At 32.2% G+C, this 13,119-nt stretch overlaps 1 protein-coding gene across 2 annotated transcripts in view; it reads left to right on the forward strand.

Moving 5' to 3' along the window:
• Nucleotides 1–1,467: 1,467 nt before the first annotated feature.
• Nucleotides 1,468–13,119, forward strand: part of LOC106107481 (fatty acyl-CoA reductase 1) — a 26,067-nt gene continuing 14,415 nt past the window's right edge. Inside the window, exon 1 of one of the 2 annotated variants that reach the window (XM_013288348.1) lies at nt 1,468–1,803. The gene's annotated coding sequence lies outside the window, so the exon portion shown is untranslated. Of the gene's footprint in view, nt 1,804–7,311; nt 7,418–13,119 lie in introns of those variants that run through there. The other variant, XM_013288349.1, reaches the window with a different exon arrangement.

The following is a 13,119-nucleotide window of genomic DNA, read 5'->3' on the forward strand; positions in this document are numbered from 1 at the left end:
TAATAGCTACAGAAAATATTTACCGAAACAGTTCACGTAGGTATATACACAGATGATAGAAAGATAATGTTTAAAGTACATCTTGCCACAAATATCACTATAGGCAAAGTCAGTATTTACTAAACGACACTTGTTACACGGCAACTTCGTAAATGTTACTGATGACATGGACAATTGTTGCAAAAATAATTAAGGAAATTAAGTAGGAAATTCGTAATGAGTGACAATAATTATGAATAATCTGTTGATTCCAATATACGCAGACGAAAACGCAAAATATACTAGAATTTAATTTAAAAAAAAACACCAGCATGGGCGTAGCCACTCATGGGCTCAGGGGGTAGTAGTCTATAATCATATCAATATTATAATTGCGAAAGTTTAGTTGGATAGATATTTGTTTGTAGCCTAAACTGCTGAACGGATCTCGATGAAATTTGGCATGCATGTAGAGTATAGATAGAAAAATGTATAGTTTAGAATGTTAGCTTAAAAATCAAAACCGATTAATCTAACTAAATTAATTAAAGTAATGAAATTGTGGTTTTGAAATTTTAGGGGTGTATAAAAAGAGGGTGGTAAAAGAAATGTTTGACAATCACTGATGTAGAGGCTACTTATTTCAGGTTTTAGTAAATCCACACGGACGCAGTCACGGGCGAATGCTAGTAACTAATATATAACTATCAAATTATAATAGTAGTTCTAAACATCCAAAACACTTTTTTAATACTCAACTACCAACACAACGACATCTTTCATTCAAAAGCGCTATTTTTGTTTTGATCGCTTCTATTTGTCGACTGTCAAGTCTGAAGTTTTTTGCGGTTGTTAGGAATTGTAATTAGTATACCCAGATAATTTATTTTGTTAGGGTTTTAGGTACCCTACAGGTCAGAGCCAGGGTAGAGCAAGCGCATCACCCTGCCCTTCGGTGCAGACATCACATTTTCATAACTGGATTTATAACTTTTTTTAATTATTTTGTTTCAAATATGCTGATAATATAATTCAATTAAGTTACTATCGTACGATGTGTAGGTTTACAATAGTATAGTGTAGGTTTGTAATAAATACAACCTTTACAGGTTGTATTTATTACTAAACATATCCAGACTCTGAGTGCGCCAGTTAATTGTTAGCATTTTCTGGGTGAAGTATTTAATGTTAAATAATGAAGTCTCCCGCCGAAACAAAATCTTTATAAAATTGACATATTTTGAACATGCGCACAACTTTCCAATGAGTTGCCAGATAATGTGATGATAATCGCTGGTAAATTAAACGCGAATTAAATTAAGTAGAACTTTTAAATGTACAATTAGTTTTTAAATATGTATATTGGTATGTCTGAAATTTGTTTCAAAGAGTAATGATTGTACAGTGTACCGAATGCCATCACCAAGGTGTGTCTTGGGTCGTACAGTAGGGCTGCAACGCGCATGCGTGGATCTCTCGCCCCTGCGACCCAGCCAGATACAAGATGGCCACTCACTGACGCGTCTCCCGATTGATTTTTTTTCTCCACACTAGTTCTAACACCGTTTGCAGCAAAATATAATACAGTTCAAGCAACCGCATACTGCCGAAAATAAATGTGCCAGTGCACACCCGCCGCGCTTATAAATACACAGTACCGCAACCATAACCTGTGCTACATCGTCTCGTTCCTCGATCTCGGTTTTATGTGAATATTTTCGTGTTATTCTCATCACCGGTTACAAGACGGCCCTAGGCCCGGTCAAAACGGATTCTATGTGCAATTATCTATGGGATAACTGTCATCGACACCATTTAAAACACGTAAGTACCTAACACGCCTCGCCAATTTAAGTGGCCAGTTCAAGACGGTTCTGGTGACCTAAAATCTAGACATAATGCAGTTAGAGCTACGACCGTATCCTATTAGAACGTGCGTAAACTATTTGTGTCTTTTATGCTTAGGGTGTTTAAAAAATCAGTTACATTTTGACAAATGACAAAAAGTGCAATAGATAGAAATGACATAACCTAACAGATTATGTGTGAGATGTATGTTCAGTGTTTGGTGAGGCAGGGCTTTCTCCGAATTTTGTGAGTTATCATGCTATCCTCTTTCCTCCTAATGGTTTATCTCTCTCGTTCACTGGGTATTCCTGAATGGGACATTAAGCATGCGCTCTAAGATTTAGTTTGGTCACAGCATCTTGGTAAGGTTTTTATCTACAGATTGTGTCTTTAAATTATCTTTTTCATGGAGATTCGGATTTTTGCTTTCAATTAAATTAACTATTATTGCGATCAATATTTTAAAGACGTTAAATTAACTTTGTGGGTCTTAACTCAAATGTGTTGTTTTTATTTTCATCGCGCATTTTTTTTCTTAATAAGTACATTCACTTATTCACTTATTATCATGATATCACGTGTCTATTAATTACTCTAAGTCTCATAAAACCTCATTTAACATAATTTGACTTTATAATATTTAAACTATTTTTTTTTGTTTTAGAACGAATTTGCAATTATATATAAATGAGGTATCCACTGGCTTTAAAATAACTACAGGCTCACACTGACGAGCTTAAAAACTCTTATCGTCTCTTTTTTTTTTCCCTTTGTAAAACAGTATTACTAGCTTCCTACCGCGACTCCGAACTCTAACACGCATCAATCTAAACTTTCGCATTTTTATTAGTATGATTGTTCAAAGGTGATATATTAAGATAAATCATAGAACTTAATGATCTAATCATGAATGTTAACCCTTTTTTTATCAAATAAAATAGCTGTGTATATTTTTATTAGTGTGAACAGATATGGTACATATTTTTCTATGAAGCCGATTCGTAAATTAGTTTTTTGAACGTATGTAATGTTTAATTTTAAACTGTGTCACATATAGTTAGTTTGAGTTCTTAAAACTTTATCTATTACACTTAGCAACTGTGGTCAAAACTCAATTTAGATAAAACTAATATTTATACGCTTTTTAATAATCTGCTTCAGTATTTTAGAAACTAGAACTGAGTAAATCAGACTTTTTAACAACAATTAGTCCAGTTGAAGACAATTTAACTCTCAACTGGTGTCGACTGAAATTCTTGGTATGGATTACGTAATTTATGATATAACCGCTGATTCGCTTAAGTGGTATAAAATAAAGATACACGCACGCATCTTTGAACACTCTGTACCTATTGTAATCCGCACCGACTTCATACAATCTTAAACCAAATATTTTGGTGGATGTAAACAACTAAATGTATTTAAACACAAAGAAAACAAAAAAAGGTGCGTGTGAAGTTCATTTAAAACACTAGCTGTTGCCCGCGACTTCGTCCACGCAATATTATGATAAAAAAAAGTAGTCTATAATATGCCCGTCTATGTCAGCTTCCCTTCAGTAAAAGTCCGGTCGAAATCGACTAAGCCGTTTCGGAGATTACACGGTACAAATGCGGTTTGCGGACAGACAGACTTATTAGATGAAAAAAAAAACAACTTAGTTATTTTTTTCAAGTTTAAATTTAAATTTGCAAATACAGCGGTGAGAATTTCACATGGAAAAGTTAGTATTTTTTTATATAAATACATATAAGACGATAATGATGACCTCCGTGAGGTGTCCGTCAATAGCGAACGATGCTATCTCCAAGAGTGTGATATCTATTTTACTAAAATTTTGAATGCGAAAATTTAGATGGGTGGCTGGATGATTATTAGAGTATGTAGCCTAAACGGCTAAACATGTCTCGATGAAATTTGGCACAAATGTAGACTGTAATCTGGAAAAACACATAGGCTACTTGCGATTATTTTTTTAATACCACGAGGTCGTAGTCGCTCGCGAAAGCTAGTATTAATACGTAAGAATGTACAAGTTAAATACTAATTACTAGCTTACGCCCGCGACGCTGTACGCGTTGTAAAAAAAAAAGCTATGTAGCCTATGTGTTCTTCCAGACTACCCTCTACATCTATACCAAATTTCATCGAAATCCGTTTAGCCATTTAACCTACAACCTCGAACAAACATCCATCCATCCATGTATATTTTCACATTTATGATATAAGTATGAATTATAAAAAAAAAAACTCTGTAGGAAGGTTAGTTCATCATAATAAATGTAGTTATTTATTTACGTTATTAACTTCCTTAAAAGCTGGTATGCTGGGAATTATTTTTTGTTTCTTATATTGTATTTAATTAGAAAGAAAATAATGGAATATGTCCACAATTGTCGATTTTGTATAACTGTATTCTATGACTATGACTTATAAAACTGAGAAAATGTTTTGTGCAAAAGTTTCGCGACCTATTTTTTAACTTTTTTAATTACTTGGTACGGATAAGTATATGGTAGTGAAATTGTGCGTGATTACAAAGGGTGGAGGCGCAGTCGTTAACCAAATCTGGTACGTAATCTATACGTTTAGGTTCAATGGCCGCCGTGGTAAAATGCAATTTTTAATAAAACGGAAAAACCAGAGTCAGTATTTTGCAGGCAGGGGAATAATTATTTGTAACGAGCTGTTGCCCGCGACTTCGTCCGCGTGGTATTAGAAAACATACAAACTATATAAATTACAAAAAGTTACGTATCCCTCGGGAACCGGACATTTCTCGGGGATGAAGATTATCCCATGTGTACTCCAGACTTTGTTTTATATCTGTGCCAAATTTCAATAAGATATGTTGATCCGTTGCAGAATGATCGAGTAAACATTAAAAAACTAAACTAATAAATCCCACGGGAACCGTAACTATTCCCGGGATAAAAAGTAGCCTATGTGTTCTTCCAGACTATGCTCTAAACCTGTGCCAAATTTCATAGAGATCCGTTCAGCCGTTTAGGCTACAAACGCTAACATCCATCCATCCATCCATCCATCCATCCATCTAAACTTTCGCATTTATAATATTTATAAAGATTTAATTTAAATTATAGAGATTGAAACTAGATGGGTCGTTTTCTGATCTAAAATAAATTCATTTAATTTTGGTCATATTTGGATCATTTCTTGATTATTCATTCACACTGTACAAAAACAGTTTATTTTTTCCGTATAAATCATCGTTGCATTGTCAAATAATAACGAAATGCAACCTTCACAAAGTTCCAACGTATTGTCTGACAAATATATTTCTTAACTACCCTTCAAAAGCTTAAAAGCTTATTTTAGAACAAGGTTAAATAAATGTTTAATGTATTGGTCACTGCGGGTGCAAAACCATATTTTGCACGACCAACTAAGAATGTAATAAGAAGTCTTTCAACCAGTGTTTAACGATTTCTATTGTTTTTATGATTTCTTACTCAGTGTATTAACCAGGGGGTTATTAAAAAAGTAAATAGGGATGTACCTTAAGAAAATAATATATGAGAATACATAAAGATATGACCCTCCGTAAGGGATAAGGGTAAGTGGATGATGATGATGACATAAAGACATAGGAACATACGTAGAAGATAGCCAAATATGTGGTAAGTAGAGAAATAACATATTAGAATCGTATGTAATTGAATTATTTAACAATTTTGCTAAAGTTTTGTGTAATATAATAATCAATTTTTTATCATTCTTCTACTTATATATTTTTTAATATACTTATATTTTTAAGATCCTTTTCTTCACTTTTCACCACATTCACTTTAACTGTGACTTCGACGTTTACAGGATGCGCACACCTGAAACTATTTAGTATGGCTTAATTACTATGAGCTTATGTGAAGGTGTGCACAGTACTCGATTTTTAGTTGTGTAAGTAAACAGTTGAATTGGCTGCGAAACAATAGACTATCGAAAATCGCCCAACTGTTGTGCGATAGTGTAGCTAAAGGTGTGCGCCCCCTGGTACTAATCTTGTAATGTGTCGCTCCACGTAAATTAGTCACAGATAATACTGTAGCATAAACAGTGAATAAAATTTCGAAGTAACTACTATGTTTAATACATTTATAAAAACCTGGAATTCTTTTGTCTTTTAATTTGATTTTTACCTATTTGTAGTAAGGCCATAATAAAATATAACACATGTAAACAAGACATATACGAGTTAATGAAGATTGCAATCGATTCCATAGTCATTTATTTTTACGGCCATCGTATTCTTAAAGCATTGCACTATATATCACTCTTGTAGTACGTATACCTACGTGTATTGTGTTCAAGCTTTTAACCGCGACTCCGTCCACATAGTATTTAAAAAAAAAAACTCAGTAAGCAGCCTATGTGTTCTTCCAGAGTATGCTCTACTATGCCAAAATTCATCGAGATCCGTTCAGCAGTTTAGGCGCCTAACTTTCGCATTTTCGCTAAATGTGGATATATGTCGTTTCAATATTCTGCCGTATATTACAAATACAAGTGTCCCTGCAAACCCACAGTTAGAACCCGCGCAAAGCTATGACTAAACTATCGCACAATTGTTTAGTCTTGCTTTGATTTCTATGAGCTTATATGGAGGTGCGCACACTACTCGATTTTTAGTTGTGCAACTAAACTGTTGATTGGGCTGCGAAACAATCGACAATCGAGCAACAGTTGTGCGATAGTTTAGTCAAATTGTGCCCGCTCTTATAAATGCGTGTGGCAATAACGTATCCACATTCCCTATTAACAATATAGAGTGGAAAATTGAGGATATCCTATCCATTTGTAGGGCTCAATGATCCTAATATGAATTGATGTTCCCATGCGTTACCATGCAAAGATAAAAAACGTGTCCATGTAAAAAAAATCATTAAAAAGTTTTAAAATCTGTGCAATAAATTCTTATATACGAGAATACTAAACACTGATGTTTTATAACTTGCCAGCATCTATTTTAACTAAACAAGCTATTTATTTTTAATATGAATAAAATTAATATGTTTCGAATAGTCGAATATTATTGCTTTCTCACGAAATTTCCAGTAAATCAAACGGTTCCTATCATGTTTGTAGTTAATCAATATAGTTAAAAATGTAATTATGCTATTAGTATAAAAAGCTTAATGTCAGATAAATTGCGTTACATTTATTTTTATCAAAAACGATTCATGAAAAAGGTAAAACTAAAAAAGCTTTTTTTTTTTTAAATTATAACACTCATAGCAGCGGGTAATACTGGCTAAGTATATATTTTCTTTATTGTTGTAATTTGGACGAGTACTGAATTCAACAAAGGAAAGCTACCTGTAAATATGGTCATAATTTTTTTCAATGGGATTAATAGTTAGCTGGATGACGTCACTGGTCACAGCTCGTCATTTCCGCTTTTTATCAACGAACTAATGAAAAAGAGAGTTTGCGGTGTTGTGCGTGCCAGTTATATCTGTACAGTGAGTGAAGGTGCATGCGCGCCAAAACGTCGCGGCACGATCCTTGATAGCTGGCCAGTGTTGTGAGTGGAATTCGAAATTCGAATACTGTTCATCCCGTCAATATATTTGTAGGTGCGTTTTTTCTTTTTTTAAATTTCCATTATTTTTCGCCAGCGATTTTTTAATTTAATCACTATTTTGTAAACTTTTACTGAAATTAAAAACTGGAAGTTAACTAAAATGAAATTTGAATGTGATTTTAACAACAATTTACAAATACGTTAAAATTTTAAATTATATCAAAAAATTATTTAACAATTTATTACGACGTAAAAGGAGCAAGTAAAAACAAAAGATCTTGATGATGCGATTATTTAACAATAACTGGTTATTTGTAATTATATAAAATACTAATAATTAATCTAAACTAGATATAATAGAAATTTTAAGTATTACTTGTACATTAAAATTACTGTAAGATAAAAAAGTTAAAGACTCTATTATTGTACGGAGAAAGTTGAAACAGGCGCAAAGGAAAAAAAATTGTTAATAAATCTGATAAAAGCAAGTATCAACTATATTAAAAAAAAAAAACTATATCGATTAACTATATTTTATCAAAGAACAAAATGGTAGTAAACTATATTTTAATATCAAAACTAACCAACTCGTCACAAATTTAAATCTGCCAACTCTAAAATAACGTCAACTTTTTTATACTTTTTAAACAATATAGATTAACATAGGTACATTGTGTTCTGTTGATATTGTAGCATTTGCCATGATGTAAGACATGTTTTTAAGTGTCAATAAAAGTTAAATATGATTAAACAACATAAAAGTAAATTTAGCCATTAAATTTGTAATATTTATTTCTATTACTAAACGTCTTTTGTATAAGCTTTTTATGTGTTTTGTTTATTGACAAATATCGTAAAGTAGACTCTATAGTCTATACACGTAATCAAGACATCTATATTCAATTTTACCTTTTGAAATGGTATACGATTGAATGTTGAGTGATGTTTTTTAGGTTACTTCATCATCATCATCATCATCAGCTCACTATTCGTCGTAACTGATGGGCTCAGAGTCTACTTAATTGAATGTTGACATTTGTAAATGACAGTTTTACAAATGTAAATAAACGTTTGTTTCATAAGTCGTATGGATAAAGTCGTACGGGAACAGTCTTTATTGTAAAACATCTCTCCGAAATCGAACTACAGAATAAGATATGTTAGAAAACTAGTTTTTGCCCGCGACTCCATCCACATGGAATTAAAAAAAGTATCATAAGTAGCCTGTGTGTTCTACCAGACATCCAAACGACACTTCTTCGTTATATCTATGCCAAATTTCATTGAGATCCGTTTTGTCGTTTAGGCTAAAAATTTTAATAAACATCGAGCCAATTTTCGCATTTATAATACTAGTAAGAAGCAAGATAAGGTGATGTAATCAAATCAATTTGAGTTTTCAATATCTCTACGACACGCGTACATATTTTAAGTGATAAGGGCGGCTTTGCTTTCGTGATTACATGTGTGTCATTTTAAGCTATCAATACATTTTATTTATTAATGTTTTATTTGCTTATTATTATATAAGGGATATAGAATATAGTTAATATGTAAACATAAAGACACTTATGTTAACAACTACGATCCATATTCCCATATTTTTTTCTAGCATTTTACCGAATAACATTGAACATTTTCATTACATTTTAAGAATGCAATCCACTAAACAGCAAAAGTCCAAGAAGAATAATTATAATAACGTCACTCTTGGTTAAAAAATTCCGAACGTGGGTTTGCACTGTAGTAAAACATATACAATATCGTTATCTCACTTTTCTCCAATAGTGTAAGGGGAACAATATGTTTTTGTAAAAATACTTCGTCATTGGAAAGCCAGGGTAATGGGTATCTAATCATTCAAAGTCACGCATCAAATTAGTCACTTCTTATAAAAATTATATAATTTTCACGAATCTTATCTTATAAATTTTCGTTTTGTTTCTGAGTACGTACTTATGTTTTATATCCTTGGTAATTTTATTTGCTTATGTATATTTTTAATTCATCTAAGAATCGTACTTACATCGTCAACACTTATACTAAACTAGCTGTTCCCGTGCGGCTTCATCCGCATGGAATTATGAAAAATTTATTTTATTGTTTACATGTGTCAAATTGTTAATTGCAAATGTCAAAATGACATGACATGACAAAACTTGGCAATCTTGCTTCCTTAATGTTGGCAGCAACTTATGGTCTCTTTCCCACATTAGGGTTTTTATCCTAATTATTTACCCCCTAAGTTTAATGACTTGAAAATATATATCCTAAAGCGTGACGTAAGTGTAGGGCTTTATTAAAAAATGAATTATTCAAAAACATGCTGTAATTTCTTACATCTTGGGAAACAAAGAAGTGTGTGTTTACGCTTTATTATAATAGTATAGATTACAGTTTTGTGTTTCAGAAAGCAGAGCGTTGAACCGAAAGTTTCAGTTGGCTCTGTTATCAAAGAGTATGATGATAATGTTTTGGTATTAAAATGTTTTTCAGAATAGCTCAGGTTATTCTTGTCTTGTAATAAAATTAAAACGTTTTTGTAAAGATTTATGTGGGAAGTTTTTGTTAGATTGTTTAAAATCGTTTATGACAAATGTCAATTAACATAGATATAGCTAATTATACTAGGGAAAAATTTATGTTAAAGATCTCTGTTGCGGTTTTGTATATTTTTTGATTTTTTAAAAACTTAAGTGTAAATCAAAATTTAAATAAAAAAAAGGATAGATATAAAATTTCCTGTGATCATTTCAGCCAAGAAGAGATTCAAACGGAGCTTTCTACGAATAATTTTTATAAACACCTACAATTTGAGGGTTTCGGTCTATTATCGGCCGCATTACAAATTACTTTTAACAATAAGCATCATATTTATTTAATACTAGCTGTTCCCGTGCGGCTTCATCCGCATGAAATTATAAAAAAAATATTTAATATTTACATTTGTCAAATTCTCAATTGCAAATGTCAAAATTACCGTTACCATACCATCGCGTCTTTAATGTTAGCAGCTTGTAGTTTATGGTGCCTTGCCATGTAGGTTTTTTCCAATTTATTTAACCCCTAAGTTTAACAAGGCAGAAATAGATATCCTAAAGCGTGTCGTAAGTTTAGGGCTTTTTATTAAAGAAAGAATTATTCAAAAATATGATGTGATTGCTGACATCGCACGCCACGAATTAGGGTGTATTTATGCTTTGTTATATTAGTATAGAAATATAGATTAGCTTTATTTTTCTTAGTTATAACTCCACCACATTACTATCAAAATTTTGTTGTAAAAAATATCTCATTGTTATTGTTACTTGAGAATTAAATTAATATAAAATATAAACATGTTTTAGGTATTTATTATTCATGTAAACTACGCCACCGCCGTAATTCTGGAGAATAAAGCGATTTTTATTTACATTGTAACTTCTTTACATTTTCAATAAGACGAAATGAGAATTTCGGACAATACTAAGTAAAAATGCTATCTGTACATTGTTTTATAGTTACGGCAATTACAGCTTTTTATTTAGGTCAAAAATTATAACGAATTTTAACTAGCTCATCGTTAGGGAAAAGATAATTTAATTAATTTTGATAAGTAACATTCCTTATTCCCTAGTGATATTTAAAAATGTTTATAACCTATATGTCACATGAAAATTATTATGTTAATGTTAGTAATTAATATCTAATAATATTTATGTTTATATGTTTTAAAAGTGGTAGGGCCCGCTTTTACATCTTTGCACGAATAGGTCGGCTCGCTCACAGCAATAGCAGGACCACACAGAAGACAGCCGTGAAGACGGAGCATTTCCGCGTTTCGTCTGATAAGTGTGTTACCAGAGGCTCAATTTTAGTCCCTTTCCTTTTTACCTTTTTCTGTGAAAAATGGATTTGACGGCGGAGGAGACGCACAGGAAGGAGAAATATCCTGTTTATGTGCGTCTCCTCTTGTTTTTGGGCAGCGGTCGCTTCGCCATTTCGACGGATTCAGGTGGCCGGTTGCTCGTTTGCCACCTTTTGTTATAAAAAACGTCTTTTTGAATCTCAGATTATTTAAGTAATTAACTATAATCTATTAGGTCTATCATCAAAAATATCTATGGTTACTATCTCCTAATTTTCTATTACAAGTTTATTCGATTCGCAGCTTACTCCGTTAAAATTCCGTTTTATATAAAATTCCGGTCATAGTTACAGTCATATAGCCTAAAGCGTGACGTAAGTGTAGGGCTTTTTATTAAAAAAAGAATTATTCAAAAATATGCTGTGATTGCTGACATCTTAGGCAACAAAGAAGTGTGTATTTACGCTTTATTATAATAGTATAGATGATTTGTGTAGTCATATTTTTGAATATGAAATTTGAATGAAATAGATTTTTTTTATTTAGTTGTTGTGCCATTGGATACTATCGAATTAAGGAATTAGCCAATTTTAAAATATTTCGACTACTAGAGTAGTATATTTTGTATTAAAACCAATCCTCACATGAAACTGTCCCACTTCAAAGGTACGATACTTGTACCTTTGTAGCTTTGAATTGTGGACGGAATATAATATCTCATAAGGTAATATTACGTAGGAAATAATTTGTCTCTAGCTTTAATAAAACAAAATGATTTGAAATAACATTTATGCATTCAAAAATCTCTTAATGAATTTAGTGACGTGCATGTGATGAGTTAATAGTACAGTATGTACTATTGGAGTACACACTGTACAGTATGTACTATTAACTCACCACCCTTGCGATAGATCGATTGCTAGAGTTCGTAAGTTTGTCTGTGCGTTCCCATTTAACTGCTCCATAAGTATCATTATAAATTTCTCTTTTGTATAACAAAAGTAAACATATAACTTAACAGTCATACGACAATACTGACTCACATCACTTTCTCGGATCACAAATCGACAGCCGTAAAACAGTTATACCTTATGATAATGGAATAGAGTCGAAAATACATTACAAATCTATTATCGTCTGTAAAAAATCTGTATTCCTGACACATCATAATTCTATTTAGATTTCAACATCGCATCTTAAATGCTTAGTGAATGATATAATACTAAATTAGCTGTAGCTATTACGAATGACCTTATTGCCTAGTTCGCATTAGATTAGAAATTTAGCCGAGTATTTAGTAGCTAACATACTCTACTGTCCAAAAGTTATTCGCACTACTATCCTAGTGATTGCGTGAAAGGTGGCATGATCAAGACGGGAGTGATGACTGAGATGACGTATGATAAAGTTATGTGGAGGACAAAAATCTATTGCGTCCCTACGGGAATAGGATAAGGAGAAAGATGGTCCTAGTAAACAAGGTTTTTTTGTCAACGTCTAATGAAGTTGACTAAAACGAGAGTTTCGTAGTTGTTTACCTGCTTAGTAACAAGTGGAAGGCGCTACTTGCTAAAAAATAGAATTAAACAGTATGATTCGACTAACGGCCGGTCTCAATATGCAATTTTTTCAATCGAAAATCTCAATCCGTATCCTAATCTTTTGAAATACTGTCTCAATAAACGACCGAACGATAGAAATTCGATCTAAAAACATGACTAATCTATCGGAGGGAAAAATCTGATTTCTAGCACTTTTCGGATCGCCCTCTGTTTGAAAGTGACAGTTGTAGTGTTTCAATAAATGTTTTTTGAATTTTGACATATCTCTCAATCTTTATTTTACAATCTATGGAAATCGGAAGATTCTACTAATTTATTATGAGATTAAAAAATGGTTGGCT

Source organism: Papilio polytes, unplaced genomic scaffold, assembly GCF_000836215.1.
Source record: "Papilio polytes unplaced genomic scaffold, Ppol_1.0 DF822067.1, whole genome shotgun sequence".
Classification (NCBI taxonomy): Eukaryota; Metazoa; Arthropoda; class Insecta; order Lepidoptera; family Papilionidae; genus Papilio; species Papilio polytes.